The sequence below is a fragment of the Bos grunniens genome, chromosome 1, assembly GCF_055505025.1.
Source record: "Bos grunniens cultivar Pamir isolate PY7600 chromosome 1, Bosgru_T2T1.0, whole genome shotgun sequence".
Classification (NCBI taxonomy): Eukaryota; Metazoa; Chordata; class Mammalia; order Artiodactyla; family Bovidae; genus Bos; species Bos grunniens.
Window position 1 is genome coordinate 104,260,279 of NC_141165.1, and position 17,104 is coordinate 104,277,382.

Consider the following 17,104-nt stretch of genomic DNA (forward strand, 5'->3'; position numbering starts at 1 on the left):
GAAGAGAACAATGGGATCAAGGAATGTTGTTCAGTGTGTTTGTGGGCCTGGGAAAAGAGGGAAGGAAGGGGTGACGGTGCATCCATGGAAGGGCTAGGGTCTAGAGAAAGATTAGAGGGGGCAGAGGTGAGACAAGGAGGAATTACCAGAAGACAGGTTTGCTCAAGATGCGGATAGATGAGAGAATTTATATTTCTCAAAGAGAGTGGTAGCCAATCTTTGAAGAGTAGGGACTGGAGGCCCATATGAGAAGAAGCAGAACCATCATCCCATAGTGAATCATGCTGGGCCTGGAACTCACCACCTACACAGATGAGGACACGGGCAAGGATGCCTCGTTTTGGAAAACCCTCTTAGCAGTGTTGGTTGGTATCTCCCTCTATCTCTCTGCCTGAATTTGCCAGTGTCTATTGAATCCAGAAGCCTCCACAGAAGAATTTCTAGCTACAGAAACACAGAAACGAGTAGAGGCTCACCTGCCAGTAAACAACATTTGAACAGCATATGAGAATCACCACCTGAGCAAAGACTGATGTGCTGGGCAGCTTTTCTGGCTCCAGCTCCATCCTTTCCATAGGTCATGCTCCCACTGGGCAGACCTGCCAAGGTTCCAGATTCCACAAGGTGACCTCATTCCCGGGATCCCACAGCATCAATTCCTTTCATCATAGAGGTAGCGTCCTCCTGTTTCCTAAGTTCCTCACTCTCTTCTATTTGATTTCCCTACTTTTCTACCACCTGGTTTCAGGGATTAAATACTCTCTGTTGTAAATACTTGAAATGGATGCTATTTTCCCAGAAAGGCTGTCTGTGGATAAGTTCACTCACACTAGTCCCTGGGGTGTCTATAATTATCACATTTTCCAGAAATATCTATCTTTGACATCAGCTCTTTGACCTCTTACTTGTAAAGGCCACCTAGAGTAGGAAAGCCAAATGGTAACTAGCTGCATACCCTGTACCTTCAAAACAGGTGATCAAAAGCAATATCACATCCTGAGATATTTTCAAAGGCTTGAAAGATGTGCATGTGGATTGTTGTTGTTTAGTCGCTAAGTTGTATCTAACTCTGGGACCCCATGGACTGTATTGTAGCCTGCCAGGCTCCTTTGTTCATGGGATTTCCCAGGCAAGAACACTGGAATGGGTTGCCATTTCCTTCTCCAGGGAATCTTGCTGACCCAGGAGTTGAAACTGTCTCCGGCACTGACAGGCAGATTATTTACTGCTGACCCACCACGGAAGCCCATACATGTAGACAGTCAGACTTTATTCTCATCTAGTTCCCTAGTTTAGTCATTGCAAACATTGATAACAATTGAATTTCAAAAAAAAAAGTAAAAAACAAACAAAAAACTCCAAAAAACAAAAACTAGACTGTAAGGGCTGGATAATCAATTTAATTCCTAAAAATTTCATGTTTGATTTGAGCCAAAGATTTCTGCTTGTCTGATATTTCCTGAGCCCTGATTACTGCACTGCCTTTGGATCTCTGACCACACCCACCTGGGCTGCAAACACTTGGCTTCAGCGTGATTCTTAACTCTGCTGAGCTTAGGGATCTCATTTTCATTGCATCTTCTCCGCAGTCTGAGCCTACAAAAACAGTTGCCAATGTGCATTTTTAAAGGACTCTGCAGCCTGGCTCAGCAATCTGTTTCTTAGGAAAGAAGATTTTTCTGAGCTCCAACAGCAGAACAAAACGAGAGGTAGGTAGGCCAGACACATGCATATTCAAACTAATTTTTTTTTCTTTTTAGTTTTTGTAGACTTTGACAGCAAAGAAAACCTGAGAATGATAAAGAGGAAGGCACTCAATGTTACCTAGTGTAGGACAGTACTCAGAAATGGTTTGCACTCACCAGGCCATCAAACTTGAAATTAAAGCTGGCTGCATAGGCTAGCTCATTGAATACAGACTACCTGGTGAGGACTGCTGCAATGATTTCAGCAGATCTGAATTTCTTAAATCTCCTCTGAGAATGTTTTCTTCACTGTATCCTCTAAGGCATGTATGTGCTGAATTTAAATTACTTTGTTACTCAGAGAACAATGGTGAAAAGAGAGATAAGATGTTGAGCCGTGTAGGGTTGCCAGATATAACATAGGACACCCAGTTAAACTTGAATTCAGATAAACGACTAATAATATTTTAGTACAAGTATGTCTGGGACATAATCATACTCATGCTCAGTCGCTCAGTCATATCCGACTCTTTGTGACCCCGTGGACTGTAGCCCATCAGGCTCTGCTATCCACAGGATTCTCTAGGCAAGAATATTGCAGTGGGTTGCCATTTTTCCCTCCAGGGGAGCTTACTAATCCAGGGATCAAACTTGTGTGTCTCATACCTCTCCTGCATTGGCAGGTGGATTCTTTACCACTAGCGCCACCTGGGAACCCTCACTAATACTAAAACAAGTCATTTACTGATTATCTGCAATTCAGATTGAACTGGGAGTCTTGTGTTTCTGTTTGTCAATTCAGGCAACTGCACCGTGGGGGCAGCTGGCATTAGCTTCTTCTCATATGAAGACAACTTGGCTGCTTTGGCAGGGGCACACACACATAGAGAAGTGGTTAAGAACTAAGGCTAGACAGTGAGATTGCCTACATTTGAATCGTTTCGCTTCCACCTAATGCCTCTGATCTTGGACCAGAGCCAGGAACACAATTTGAGCAGTCAGCGTGCTTCATCAGCCTCCACTCTTAATTTTGGCAACAGCTACCCACACACTCAGCAGTGCCCCCAAGGAGATGCCCAGTTGCCTGAGTGGGAGAGGTTAGTGAAATATTTGGCAACCTCTTATCATGAGGTTTCACATCTCTGTCCCAGATCATAGAAGGGAGCTTCCCTGCCTTTTATCCCAGTAAGGGCCCATGGCTAATTCCAAATACTACCTTTCTCTAGATGTCTGTTGTATGCAACCCACCAACAGGATCAGTTGGGGGTTTTGTTTTTGGTAGCAATAGAAAGGAACCCAGGATAACAAGCAAAACATGGTTTTGAAGGGAAGGAGTTACAGTTGCTCACGTGAATCAAACAAGGGCTGCACAAACCAGCTTCAGGAAGGACAGGAGTAGGAGCAGTGAGATGTCAAAACCCAGCTGCAGAAGCCTGAGGTCACTGCACCAGGTCCCTACTTGAGATGACCCCTACTTTTCCACCTCTGTCAGATTTCCAAATCATTTGGGTACTCTACTGAATCTGGGTGTTCTATTCCTGGGTCAGAATGATAAGGCACAATGACTGAGAATGAAGACACAGCCAGAGCCCCTGAGGGAGTAGATGTGAGCTGAGCACACATCCTAGTGGGCACCTACTATAAGCTTTGCCCCAGAACCCCATTAGGATTCTATTATAATAATCAGTAATGCTCAAAATTCTCCAAGCTAGGCTTCAACAGTACATGAACCAAAAACTTCCAGATGTTAAAGCTGGATTTAGAAAAGGCAGAGAAACCACAGATCAAATTGCTAACAACCACTGGATCATAGAAAAAGCAAGAGAATTCCAGAAAATCATCTACTTCTGCTTCATTGACTACACTAAAAGCCTTTGTGTGGATCACAACAAACTGTAGAAAATTCTGGAAGAGATGGGACCACCATCTCTCTGAAAGAGACCAGACCACCTGACCTGGAAAATTCTGGAAGAGATGGGACCACTATCTCTCTGGAAGAGACCAGACCACCTAACCTGCCTCCTGAGAAATCTGTATGCAGGTCAAGAAACAACAGTTAGAACCGGACATGGAACAATCGACTGGTTCCAAATTGGGAAAGGAGTACCTCAAGGCTGTATATTGTCACACTGCTTATTTAAGTTATATGCATAGTACCTTATGTAAAATGCTGAACTGGAGGAAGCATAAGCTGGAATCAAGATTGCTGGAAGAAATATCAATAATCTCAAATATGCAGATGACACCATCCTTATGCCAGAAAGTGAAGAGGAACTAAACAGCCTCTTGATGAAACTGAAAGAGGAGAGTGAAAAAGATGGCTTAAAAACTCAACATTCAAAAAACTAAGATCATGACATCTGGTCCCATCACTTCATGAGAAATAGATGGGGAAACAAGGGAAACAGTGACAGACTTTATTTTTTGGGGCTCCAAAATCACTGTAGATGGTAACTGAAGCCATGAAATGAAAAGACACTTTCTCCTTAGAAGAAAAGCTATGACAAACCTAGACAGCATATCAAAAAGTAGAGACATTACTGACAAAGGTCCGTCTAGTCAAAGCTATAGTTTTTCCAGTAGTCATGTATGGGTGTGAGAGTTGGACTATAAAGAAAGCTGAGTGCCAAAGAATTGATGCTTTTGAACTGTGGTGTTGGAGAAGACTCTTGAGAGTCCCTTGGACTACAAGGAGATAAAACCAGTCAATCCTAAGGGAAATCAGTCCTGAATATTCATTGGAAGGACTGATGCTGAAGCTGAAACTCCAATCTTTGACCACTGATGCCAAGAACTGACTCATTGGAAAAGACCCTGATGCTGGGAAAAATTGAAAGGCAGGAGGAGAAGGGGATGACAGAGGATGAGACTGTTGGATGGCATCATGGACTCAATGGACATGAGTTTGAGCAAGCTCTGGGAGTTGATGATGGACAGGGAAGCCTGGCATGCTGCAGTCCATGGGGGTCACAAAGAGTCAGACATGACTTAGTGACTGAACAGATAATAATCATAGATATAACAGATGTATGGATAGAAATTTCTGTTACAGAGAAGAAATGGAAACAATTTACATGTCCAATCAAGGGAAGATTAGAATAATAATATGGAGAAATAAAATACAGTATATAAAGGTACCTTATTTATCAGATGATTTTAAATGCTGGATTGATATTTCATGTTATAGGAAGCTCTCCTATGAAATTTATAATGCAAGTCAGGATTTTACCATGATTCGTTTCTGTTTTCTGATTTCAAAAATCTTCCCAAGAAAAAAACTCTGTGAAATGATAAGTAAAAATAATGCATAATCCTAAGCTAGATGCTTCCCCTGCTCCCCATCCCAGAGGTTGACTCACTGAATCTGGAGTGAGGGCTACATTTTCACAAACCGCTCCAGAGAGTTCCACCTCAGGTTGCACAGAGATCACATTTGAGAACAATGTTTTAGATGTTAGTGGAGGATATTGTTTGAAGGATATCCTTCAAATGACTAGAGTCTCCAGGCTTGAAATAGTCTAATAAACTCTGAGAGTTAATCTGTTCTGCTAGCAGTCCTTGCCATTGTGTCATTTCTCTAATAGCATCTTTCCCTCCTTGGGGATTTTCTTCCTAATTCACAATATGAGGAGAGATTGAGAGAGGTGACACCCATCTGGCCCTTGCCTTTCACAGGTAGGCACCTGTGTTAGGTCCTAGGCTGCATAACAAATACCACACATTTACTAGCTTAGAACAACTCACTTGTATTATTTCACAATCACAATAGCTTAACAGAATTTTGTGCTCAGGGTGTCACCCGGCTGCAGTCAAGGTTGTCAGCTGGGGCTGCTATCTCATCTGAGGCCTGTAGTCATTTTACAAGATCACTGACTGTCAGTGGAATCTGGTTCCTTGTAGCTGTAGTGCTGAGGCCCCCCCACCATCCACTGGCACGGGGTCCTCTCCACCACAGGGTGGTCTGCTGCTTCAAGGCCAGCACGAACATAGCTTCTTGACCTCTGCTAAAGGACTCACTGCTTAGGGTCAGGCCTACTCCGAATTCTGTCTCTTGGTTACCTCAAAATCAACTGCAAATCAAGAAAAATCAACTTTGTCAGGGAGTGTATTCTAATCAAGGCTGTGACTACCAAATCATGTTTACAGACCTAGTCCACATTCAAAGGGAATTCTACAGAGTGTGTATACCAGCAAGCAAAAATCCTGGGGCCATCAGAGAGTTTGACCACTGTGAGAGCCTGCCTTTGAATGACCCTCAGAGATCAGACTCTAGTATCCTACATTGGACTGGCACAGGTCTGTCTTACCAATAGAAAACTGCAGAAATGATATGTTCCTAATTGGGTTATAGAAGAACTGTGTCCTCCAGTTTGGTTTCTCTTGCTCCCTGATTGTTCACTCTGGGGGAAGCCAGCTGTCAACGCTGTATGAGAAGCCTCTGTGGAGAGATCTACTTGACAAGTAAATGACTCTCCCAACCAGCAACCAAAGGAATGAGCCTGGAAGCAATTTCTCCAGCTTTTTCAGATGACTGCAGCCCTGGCCAACATTTTACATCTTATCTGCAATCCAATGGGAGACCTGGAGCCAGAAACATTCAGCTCAGCCGCTTCTGGGCTTCCATTGTGGCTCAGTTGGTAAAGAATCTGCCTGCAACGTGGGAGACCTGGGTTCGATCCCTGGGTTGGGAAGATCCCCTGCAGAAGGGAAGGGCTACCCATTCCAGTATTCTGACCTGGAGAATTCCGTGGACTGTATAGGCCATGGGGTCATAGAGTCAGACATGACTAAGTGACTTTCACTTTCAAGCTGCTTCCAGATTTCTCACTCTCAGAAACTGTGCGAGATGATAAATGTTTGTTGTTTTAAGCTGCTGAGTTGGGGGATTATTTGTTATGCATCAGTAGGTAACCAATGCAATACTTGTCCCAGGCCTGACTAATCTAGAGAGAGAAACAAACATGTGTTCCTCTTCTCTAATAACACAGGAGAAGCACATATGCAACAGGAGTTAATAAGCCCATAAAGAGAGGAGCAGAGAGCAAAGGTAGGTTGGATGGTGAAGGGCAGCAGTGGTATTTTTTCAGCCTTTGGATCCAGTCAGGTTTAATTTAGTCCCATGCTTATTATTCTCAGTATTATGAGCCAATGAATTCTTTCTCCCCGCTTTAAGTTCAGAGCCTTCCAAAGTACATTTAGTCCTACTGAAAGTATTTTGGTCCTCTGTCCATCGAATAAATAAGCATAAAAATATACTTATATGCAGTGTAGTCAGCCCAAAGACCATAATTTGTTCCTCTTCCCCATCTCTTGATGGCTATGATAGGCTGAAATCTGGTTTCTGTCACTTGCAACTGGGAGGAGTTCTGATTCAAAAGCCCTGGTAGGATTAGTTTCATGTGTCACTGTGGTCATTTTCTTATTGCATCTGTCCCTCTAAGGTCATATTGGCTGGCCCTGGATCGTATGTTAGGTCATGCTCTTCAGGTTCCTTGAAAATAAGTTTTGTTTTCTTGTGTTTCTAAGAAAGTGCCTATGGCATTTTCTCCCAGGGAAGCCAGAGCATGCTGAGAGTCTAGCAATTTGACTAAATGATCTACATTTATCCAGGATAAATTTCCTCTATAGTGTATGGCATCTTGCTTCCTAACTTAGCTAATCAAACACTCTCTGGGTACCAAGCCAACTGTTCATGCTGAAGCAGGCTGAGCAGTCATTGTGAAAAGAAACACAATAAACAAATCCCACACATGAATCGAGCAAAGATTCTGAGTTCTGAGAGGCAGTTTTTCCATCTAGTCTCAGTGCAAAGGAGTCTACAGAGGCCACACAGTTAACCCACTGTTCACTCTGCTTCCTCCCAACTCTGAACCATAGCAGTGAGTTTACATAGAACGAGACCTCTTTAGTGAGCCCCCTCACCCACATAACAATCCTATTGTGATTTTCTTCTAGACACCAGCACTGCTGCCAAAATAACAGATAATGCATTTTAAATTGAAATTTATAATCATTAAACAAAGTCAAGAGGCCGAGTCCTAACTTCCCTTCCGCACAAATTCCTAATTTTGTCATTTCCTAGAATAATATAGTAGTATAGGCTCTAAATTCACCTCAACAGCATTATTTCTTACCAAATCAATTTCTTTAACTTAGCCTAGTGACCATTCATAAAACCTGCCCTTAGAAAAACTCAAGTAATTCTGTTAATAGTGTTTGCCATTTGGTTCAATACATTCAGCATCCAGGAACTGAGTAAAAGGAGCTCAGAGAAATTGGTACTAACAATACCCAGTAGTTTTTTCCCCTAAAGATAGTTTTCTATCACATTGATTAGGATCAGAGACTCTAGAATTAGACTACTTGGATTCAGAGCTCAGGTTTTCCATTTAAAGCCATGTATCATTGGCCAAATTACCCAACTCCTCTTTGTCCAATTTTACATCTATAACATAGGGATAATAGTAATATCCATCTTGGGATCATTTTTATAAGAACTATTTAATGATATTCAAAAACACTTTTAATACTACCTGGTACACAGTGAAGTATTAAACAAACAGCCAGCACAGACTATATTAAAATCTGATTGTTTATCTCCCAACTTACCACAGAAGATACTTCAGCATCATTCAAAAGAAGTATCACCATCGCATCTTGTGTAGCATTTGTACTCTTCTACATGCTGTGGAAGAAATCAAATTAAGGTTATTTCAGAGTACTGGTATCCCCATATGACTTCAAAAAAAAAAAAAAAACACCCACATATCTTCTTTACAGGAAGATATTATCCCAAGCTGAAAATCATTTCTACAACATTTTTGCAAATATAGTTTCTGGCACACAATAAAAAATAACTAGGCACTCAGAGACAAGATAATAAACAGCAAATAGAACTCACAAGTACCTTAAAGGCTAGAGTTTTTAGACAGAGATGTTAAAATAACCATACTTCCTTAGATTAAGGAGACAGGACAAGATGGAGAATTTTGGTAGAGGGTTGAAAACCATAAATAGAAATGACAAGAACTGGAAAATAATAACCAAAATTAGTGACAATTTAATAAATTGATTTAATACCCGTTTAGACAGCCAAAAGGAATTAGTAGCCTGGATATGGATTGGCTTGAAAGAACTATCCCAAATGAAGCAAAGAAAAATGAAAGAGTGAGATTAGAAAGGAAGAAACTGAGGATACAGTGAGAAGGTACCATATAAGTGGAATTCTAGGGAGGGAAAAAGAATGGGCAAGAAGAATTATTTGAAGAAATAATGGATAAAACTTTTCCCAAAATGAAAGACATCAATATACAAACTTAGAAGCCAAAACAATTCTAAAAAGAATAAAGAGAAAAACACCAGGGATCCAACTGTGAAACTTTAAAAACCAAAGAAAAAGTTTTAAAGCAGCTGGACGTAACAAAGGCAGACTGCCTTTAAAGGAACAACAATTAGGCAGATAGCTAACTTTTAATAGAGTTAATAGGAACCAGAAAACACAAAATAATATGTTCAAAATATTAAAAGAAAATAACTCCCAACCTAGAATTAGTAGTTTAGCAAAATAATATTTCAATAAGAATGAAATAAATAATTTTAATCAGTAAATCAGAATTTGTAGCCAAAAAAGATACTAAAGACATGCTTTACAGCAGACAGAAAATAGTACCAGGAGACCCAGATTTAGAATGGAATGAAAAGCAATGAAAACATGAATTTAAACAAATAAACTGATAATGATGATAATGACAATGATGATAGTGTTCAAAATATAAGCAGAACTAAAGAACATAACAATAATGGCTTAAAAGTTTAGGTGGTGGTGGCTTAGTCACTAAGTTGTGTCCGACTCTTGCAATCCCATGGACTGTAGCCTGTCAGGCTCCTCTGTCCATGGGATTCTCCAGGCAAGAATACTGGAGTGGGTTGCCATCTCCTTCTCCAGGGGATCTCCCTGACCCAGGAATCGAAGCCGGGTCAACTGCATTGCAGGCAGATAATTTACCAACTGAGCTATGAGGGAAGCCCCAAGAGAGAGGGGCTAATCAGAGGAGATTAAAGAGTTGATATATCTAAAAGGAGCCGCAGGTTCTTGCATTGCCCATGAAGAAGGTAAATACCAAGAATATAAGGATTTGAAAACCAAAAATGTATGTCATAATTTTATGGTTTATCAGTTTACTGGTTACCAAATTCTGTAACTTTCAAGGTAGTAAAGAAAAAAAAATGAGTAATAAATTTTTGATAAAGCCAGAAAGAAGAAACTCTTGGGCGGGGGGAGGGTGTGGATAAAAAATAAAATAAATGGGACAAATAGAAAGGACTAAATATGCCAGACACAAAACAATTCCTGTAGAATCAAGAATTTTAAATCCTTGCTAAATTTGCATGATTTAAATTGTCAGATATTCTAACCCAGGCAAAAAATTCTAAACACGCAAAATTATAAGGTTTAAGGATTTATACTTAGGTACTAAAACTAAAGGAAAGAGAAGGATATCATAAAAATTTGGAAGAGGCTTCCTTTGAGGGAGAGAGATGGTAGTAACTTGGAGGGAACATGAAGGATTAGTACTGTCTGACTGCTTGGCTAGCCAGGTGGTGGTTACCTGATAGGTTTTTGTTCTCTGCTGATTCACTTAACTACATGCATGTTTGTGTACTTCTCTGTATTTATTCTATTTCTACAAAAAAAATTATAAAAGGATAAGGGAGATCTAAATATGCTGATATGGTATAATCTTCAGAAGTACACAGTTAAAATAAGGCATACAACAGCATACATATTATGATCTTGTTAGCATAGAAAAGCTCACATACTATATACATGATTATATTCACACAGATCATTTTTCAAGACATAAATAGTAAATTTAATATGGCCTCTTGCCTCTAAGAGGGGAAACTAGACTCTGGTGAAGTTTATGGAAGAAAGAGGCTAATTTTCATCTATATGCTTTTATTGTGAACATAAATTCTGAATTTTTTTAACAAAATTCTTTTGTTACCAACCTATAAGTCAAATGTGAAGCCAAAACAAGCGTAGCATTTGATGAGGTCATTATTTTCAAATTAACAACTGCATTCTGAAATCTTAATTTAAATCTGCAATGTATAACCAAGAATTTTAAATCATTGCTCAATTTGTTCAAAAGATGGGTCAACTTTTCACAACCATGAAGGGAAGAAATGTGGCTTTCATTTTAAAAAGATATCCATGAATTGATTATCTTTCCACTTCTCCCACGCAAATGGAGTAGAGATAGGTATAGATAATTCATTTTCATTTCAACTTGTTTCTAGACTGTTGATAGAAGCCTTCTATCTGCATTACAATGGAGTGTTACTAAGAACAAAAAGCAAACTTAGGGTAAACTGAATGGCTGAATTTAAGAATCTGCCATAAATCACAACACTCTAGGTTTTTAGTCATATGAACACAGGACCTGATCAGAATGCAATAATATGAATAATTTGAGTTATCAGAGCAACTAGAGCTAAATGCAGGATACATTTCAGGAATTCAGCAACAAATGAAAAGAAAATGCCTGCTGTCTAGAAGTCAAGAAGTGAGCTCCCCGGGATTTCTGGGTTAAAACAGCAGTTGAACATATGTTTCTAATTTTATTTTTTACCTCCTTAGGTCAATAAAAATTTAGGGAAGAAAAAATTTTTTTAAAAAGAGAAAGATATAAATCGGAAAAACAGAAGAGAGAAAAATGTCATCAAATTTGGAAGCTAGAGAAAGTTGGACAAGAATTAACTTAATACGCCCAAGATATCTAATCTCTAGCTAGTACTGGAAATGTGTGAAGGCCAGACAACTTATACCACAATGTGCCTAATGGCATGTTGTTGTTTAGTCCTGTGACCCTGTGGATTGCAGCATGCCAGGCTTCCCCATCCTCCACTGTTTGCAAGAGTTTGCTCAAACTCATGTCCACTGAGCTGATGATGCCATCCAATCACCCTGTCCTCTGTCATCCTCTTCTCTTTTGGCCTTCAGTCTTTCCCAGCATCAGGGTCTTTTCTAATGAGTCAGCTCTTTGCATCAGGTGGCCAAAGTATTGGAACTTCAGCTTCAGGATCAGTCATTTCAATAAATATTCAGGGTTGACTCCCTTTAGGATTGACTGGTTTAATCTGCTTGCAGTCCAAGGGACTTTCAAGAGTCTTCTTCACCACCACAATTCACACCACAACCCAAAGGCATAGGAACTATCTCAGAGACTGATAAGAAAAGAAAGACTAGTTTCTGTGAAAGCTATTTCCTGTAGTCATCTAATGCAGTTTGACAGGATCCTCCTCTCTGCTATGGACTGCATGTTTGCATCCCTTCAGAACTCATATGCTGAAACCCTAATACCCAATGAAACAGTATTGGGAAAGAGGGCCCCCCAGATGGGAATAGCATCCTTATAAGAAGACAGCTTGTTTCTCTCTCTGCTCTCCACCACGCAAGGACACAGTGAGAAGACAGCCAGCTACAAATCAGGAAGTGGGCCCTCACCAGACGCTGGATCTGCAAGCAACTTGATCTTGGACTTTCTAGCCTCCAGAATCATAAGAAGTAAATTTTCACTATTTAAACCACCTTGTTGTCATTGTTCAGTCGCTCAGTTGTGTCCGACTCTTTGCAACCCCATGGACTGAAGCATGCCAGGCTACCCCGTCCTTCACCATCTCCTGGAGCTTGCTCAAACTTACATCCATTGAGTTGGTGATGCCATCCAACTGTCTCATCCTCTGTCATCCCCTTCTCTTCCTGCCTTCAATCTTTCCCAGCATCATGGTCTTTCCAATGAGTCAGCTCTTCGCATCAGCTGGCCAGAGTATTGGAACTTCAGCTTCAGCATTAATCTTTCCAATGAATATTCAGCATTGATTTCTTTTAGGATGGACTGGTTTGATCTCTTTGCAGTCCAAGGGACTCTCAAGTGTCTTCTCCAACACCAGAGTTCAAAAGCATCAGTTCTTTGGTGCTTAGCCTTCTTTATGGTCTTTATGGTCCAATCCATACATGACTACTGGAAAAACCATAGCTTTGACTATATGAACCTTTATCGGTAAAGTAACGTCTGTGCTTTTCAATATGCAGTCTAGATTTGTCATAGCTTTGCTTCCAAGAAGCAAGTGTCTTTTATTTTCATGTCTGCAGTCACTGTCCTTGGGCAGTGATTTTGGAGCCCAAGAAAATAAAGTCTGTCACTGTTTCCATTGTTTCCTAATCTATTTGCCATGAAGTAATGGGACTGGATGCCATGATCTTAGTTTTCTGAATGCTGAGTTTTAAGCCAGCTTTTTCACTCTCCTCTTTCACTTTCATCAAGAGGCTCTTTAGTTCCTCTTTGCTGTCTGCCATAAGGGTGGTGTCATCTGCATATCTGAGGTTACTGATATTTCTCCTGGCAATTTTGATTCCAGTTTATGCTTCATTCAACCCATTTTTCATGATGTACTCTGCACATATGCTAAATAAGCAGGGTGACAGTATACACCCTTGATGTACTTCTTTCCCAATTTGGAACCAGTCTATTATTGTTCCATGTCCAGTTCTAACTGTTGTTTCTTGACCTGCATACAGTTTCTCAGGGGGCAGGTCAGGTGGTTTGGTATTCCCATCTCCAAGAATTTTCCAGTTTGTTGTGATCTACACAGTCAAAGGCTTTAGCATAGTCAATGAAGCAGAAATAGATGTTTTTCTGGGATTCTCTTGCTTTTTCTATAAAATAAATAATTCATAAGAAATAAACGTTCAGAAGCAGGGCAGATGCTCGCATTGGCCACTAGCAAGTGCGGACTGGACAGGGAGGCGCAGGCTGCATTGTTTAGGCTAAGGACCAGGCATGAATGCCCTGAGGGCAATCTGAAGGAACTAACTAGAGATAGCAACCCAGACTGTAGGATAGCTATTCTGTGAAAAGCCCTAACCTAAGACACCGCCAGGACTGTGTTCTGTGACATCACAGAACAAAGGACTGAGCAGAGCTAGCTGGCTGCGGACCAGCCCATCCCCCACCAGAGACAGGCAGGCAAGAGCAGCCAGAGCTGGAAGGGGGCAATCACGGCCCCAGAGAAGCATCATCTACCAAACTGCAAGCAGGCTTCATTGCTAACCAAGACTTCCTGGGATTCTGGACGGTCGACATCCACTGGGAGGGTCACAGCCAGAGATCAGGTCTCCAGAAAAGACATACAGCACACCTGAGAAGGCATGCCAGCTGTACACCCAGAAAAACAAGCAGCAGGGACAGGGGAGGAGATAAGTCACAGCCCCCGACTGGGGGCAACTGCGCTCACCAAGCACCTGGTCACCTGAGCTGCTTGGATCTGGGAAGGGCACAAAACGCAGGCCCAACCAAGTCTGTGCCTTTGTGGAGTACCCAAGAACCTGAACCTGAGAGGCTTAGACCTGGGAAGTGCATGCAAACCAGGCCCCGCCTCAGACAGTTCCCAGCAGAGCAACCTAGTGCCTGAACACTGTAGCACACACTGGGAAAGCACACACGCCAGGAGCAGGGGCAAACCCAGTGTGGCCGGGACACTGGGAGCACTCCCCCCACACACCAGCGATACTTGTTTGCAGTGTTCCTCCCTCCCCACAGCACAACGGAACAAGTAAGCCTAAAAAAGTGACCACCAGCGACCCCTTGTGTCAGGGTGGAAATTAGACACTGAAGAGGCCAGCAAACAAGAAGCTAAAATAAACAGAGGGAACCGCTTTGGAAGTGACAGGTGAAATAGAGTAAAATCCTGCACTTAGCACTGACTACATAGGAAGGGGCCTATAGATCTTGAGAAGTATAAGCTGGATTAAGGAACTAACTGAAATGAACTGACCCCACACTGTCCACAACACCACCAGAGAAAGTCCTAGATATATTTTTACTTTTATCATTTTTAAAAGAAATGCAAATCAAGACCACGATGAGGTACCATTTCACACCAGTCAGAATGGCTGCGATCCAAAAGTCTACAAATAATAAATGCTGGAGAGGGTGTGGAGGAAAGGAAACCCTCTTACACTGTTGGTGGGAATGCAAACTAGTACAGCCACTATGGAGAACAGTGTGGAGATTCCTTAAAAAACTGGAAATAGAACTGCCTTATGATCCAGCAATCCCACTGCTGGGCATACACACTGAGGAAACCAGAAGGGAAAAAGACACGTGTACCCCAATGTTCATCACAGCTCTGTTTATAATAGCCAGGACATGGAAGCAACCTAGATGTCCATCAGCAGATGAATGGATAAGAAAGCAGTGGTACATATACACAATGGAGTATTACTCAGCCATTAAAAAGAATTCATTTGAATCAGTTCTAATGAGGTGGATGAAACTGGAGCCTATTATACAGAGTGAAGTAAGCCAGAAGGAAAAACACCAATACAGTATACTAACGCATATATATGGAATTTAGAAAGATGATAACAATAACCCTGTGTACGAGACAGCAAAAGAGACGCTGATGTATGGAACAGTCTTATGGACTCTGTGGGAGAGGGAGAGGGTGGGAAGATTTGGGAGAATGGCATTGAAACATGTAAAATATCATGTATGAAACGAGATGCCAGTCCAGGTTCAATGCACTATACTGGATGCTTGGGGCTAGTGCACTGGGACGACCCAGAGGGATGGTATGGGGAGGGAGGAGGGAGGAGGGTTCAGGATGGGGAGCACATGTATACCTGTGATGGATTCATTTTGATATTTGGCAAAACTAATACAATTATGTAAAGTTTAAAATAAAATAAAATAAAAAATTTAAGTCCTCTAATACTCCTTTTCAATATGCTATCTAGGTTGGTCATAACTTGTCTTCCTAGGAGCAAGCGTCTTTTAATTTCATGGCTGCAATCATCATCTGCAGTGATTTTGGAGCCCCAAAAACTAGTCTGACACTGTTTCCACTGTTTCCCCATCTATTTCCCATGAAGTGATGGGACCGGATGCCATGATCTTCATTTTCTGAATGTTGAGCTTTGAGCCAACTTTTTCACTCTCCACTTTCACTTTCATCAAGAGACTTTTTAGTTCCTCTTCACTTTCTGCCATAAGGGTGGTGTCACCTGCATATTGGAGGTTATTGATATTTCTCCCGGCAATCTTGATTCCAGCTTGTGCTTCTTCCAGCCCAGCGTTTCTCATGATGTATTCTGCATAGAAGTTAAATAAGCACGGTGACAATATACAGCCTTGACGTACTCCTTTTCCTATTTGGAACCAGTCTGTTGTTCCATGTCCAGTTCTAACTGTTGCTTCCTGACCTGCATATAGGTTTCTCAAGAGGCAGGTCACCGAAGAATTGATGCTTTTGAACTGTGGTGTTGGAGAAGACTCTTGAGAGTCCCTTGGACTACAAGGATATCTAGCCAGTCCATTCTAAAGGAGATCAGTCCTGGGTGTTTTTTGGAAGGAATGATGCTAAAGCTGAAACTCCAGTACTTTGGCCAGCTCATGCAAAGAGTTGACTCATTGGAAAAGACTCTGATGCTGGGAGGGATTAAGGGCAGGAGGAAGAGGGGACGACAGAGGATGAGATGGCTGGATGGCATCACCAACTCGATGGACGTGAGTTTGAGTGAACTCTGGGAGATGGTGATGGACAGGGAGGCCTGGCGTGCTGCGGTTCATGGGGTCGCAAAGAGTTGGACACGACTGAGCAACTGAACTGAATACTCCTTTAATTTTCATTTTTTATAACCTACTATTACTTTGCAAAAGAAAAAAAGACCATATTTTTAAAGCAAACTTCATACATATACATTTTATAATTTTTCTGACTTTGTTTTTTTCTTTAATATTGTATTTTTGAGAATCTAACCTCTACTCTAGATTTTTAATCTTTGCTTTTTGGTATTTGTTATCAATTTTGTACCTTTAAGAACCCAATCTTCAGTACCCATTTTTACTTGGGAGTGAGATTACTGGCTTGACTGCTCTCTCCCTCTTTGGACACTCCTTTTTCTCCACTAGGTCGCCTCTATCTCCTGCCTCCCCCTTCTCTTCTCTACCCAACTCTGTGAATCTCTTTGTGTGTTCCAGACGGTGGAGAACACTTAGGGAACTAATTACTGGCTAGATCAGTCTGTCTCTTTTTGATTCCCACTTTTATCCTCCTGGCCACCTTTGTCTCCTTCCTCCCTATTCCCTTCTCTGTGTAACTCCATGAACATCTCTGAGAGATCCAGACTGTGGAGAACACATAGGAAAGTGATTACTGGCTATCTTGCTCTCGCCCCTTTTCATTCCCCCTCTTCTCCTCCTGGTCACCTCTATCTCCCTCCCCCCTCTTCTCTTCTCCATGTAACTCTATGTACCTCTCCAGGTGTCCCTCGTTGTGGAGAAACTTTTCATCATTAAACTAATCATAAACCTAGATGTTTTATCATCAGTGCTGTATAGATGGAGAAGTCT

The 17,104-nt window shown here is 41.5% G+C and overlaps 1 protein-coding gene across 22 annotated transcripts in view; it reads right to left on the minus strand.

The window, feature by feature from the left end:
- Window positions 1-17,104, minus strand: part of HHLA2 (HHLA2 member of B7 family) — a 162,269-nt gene that overhangs the window by 38,173 nt on the left and 106,992 nt on the right. For all 22 annotated transcript variants that reach the window (XM_086407830.1, XM_086407827.1, XM_086407819.1 and 19 more), the window contains one exon: window positions 8,295-8,370. The gene's annotated coding sequence lies outside the window, so the exon portion shown is untranslated. The remainder of the gene's footprint in view (window positions 1-8,294; window positions 8,371-17,104) is intronic.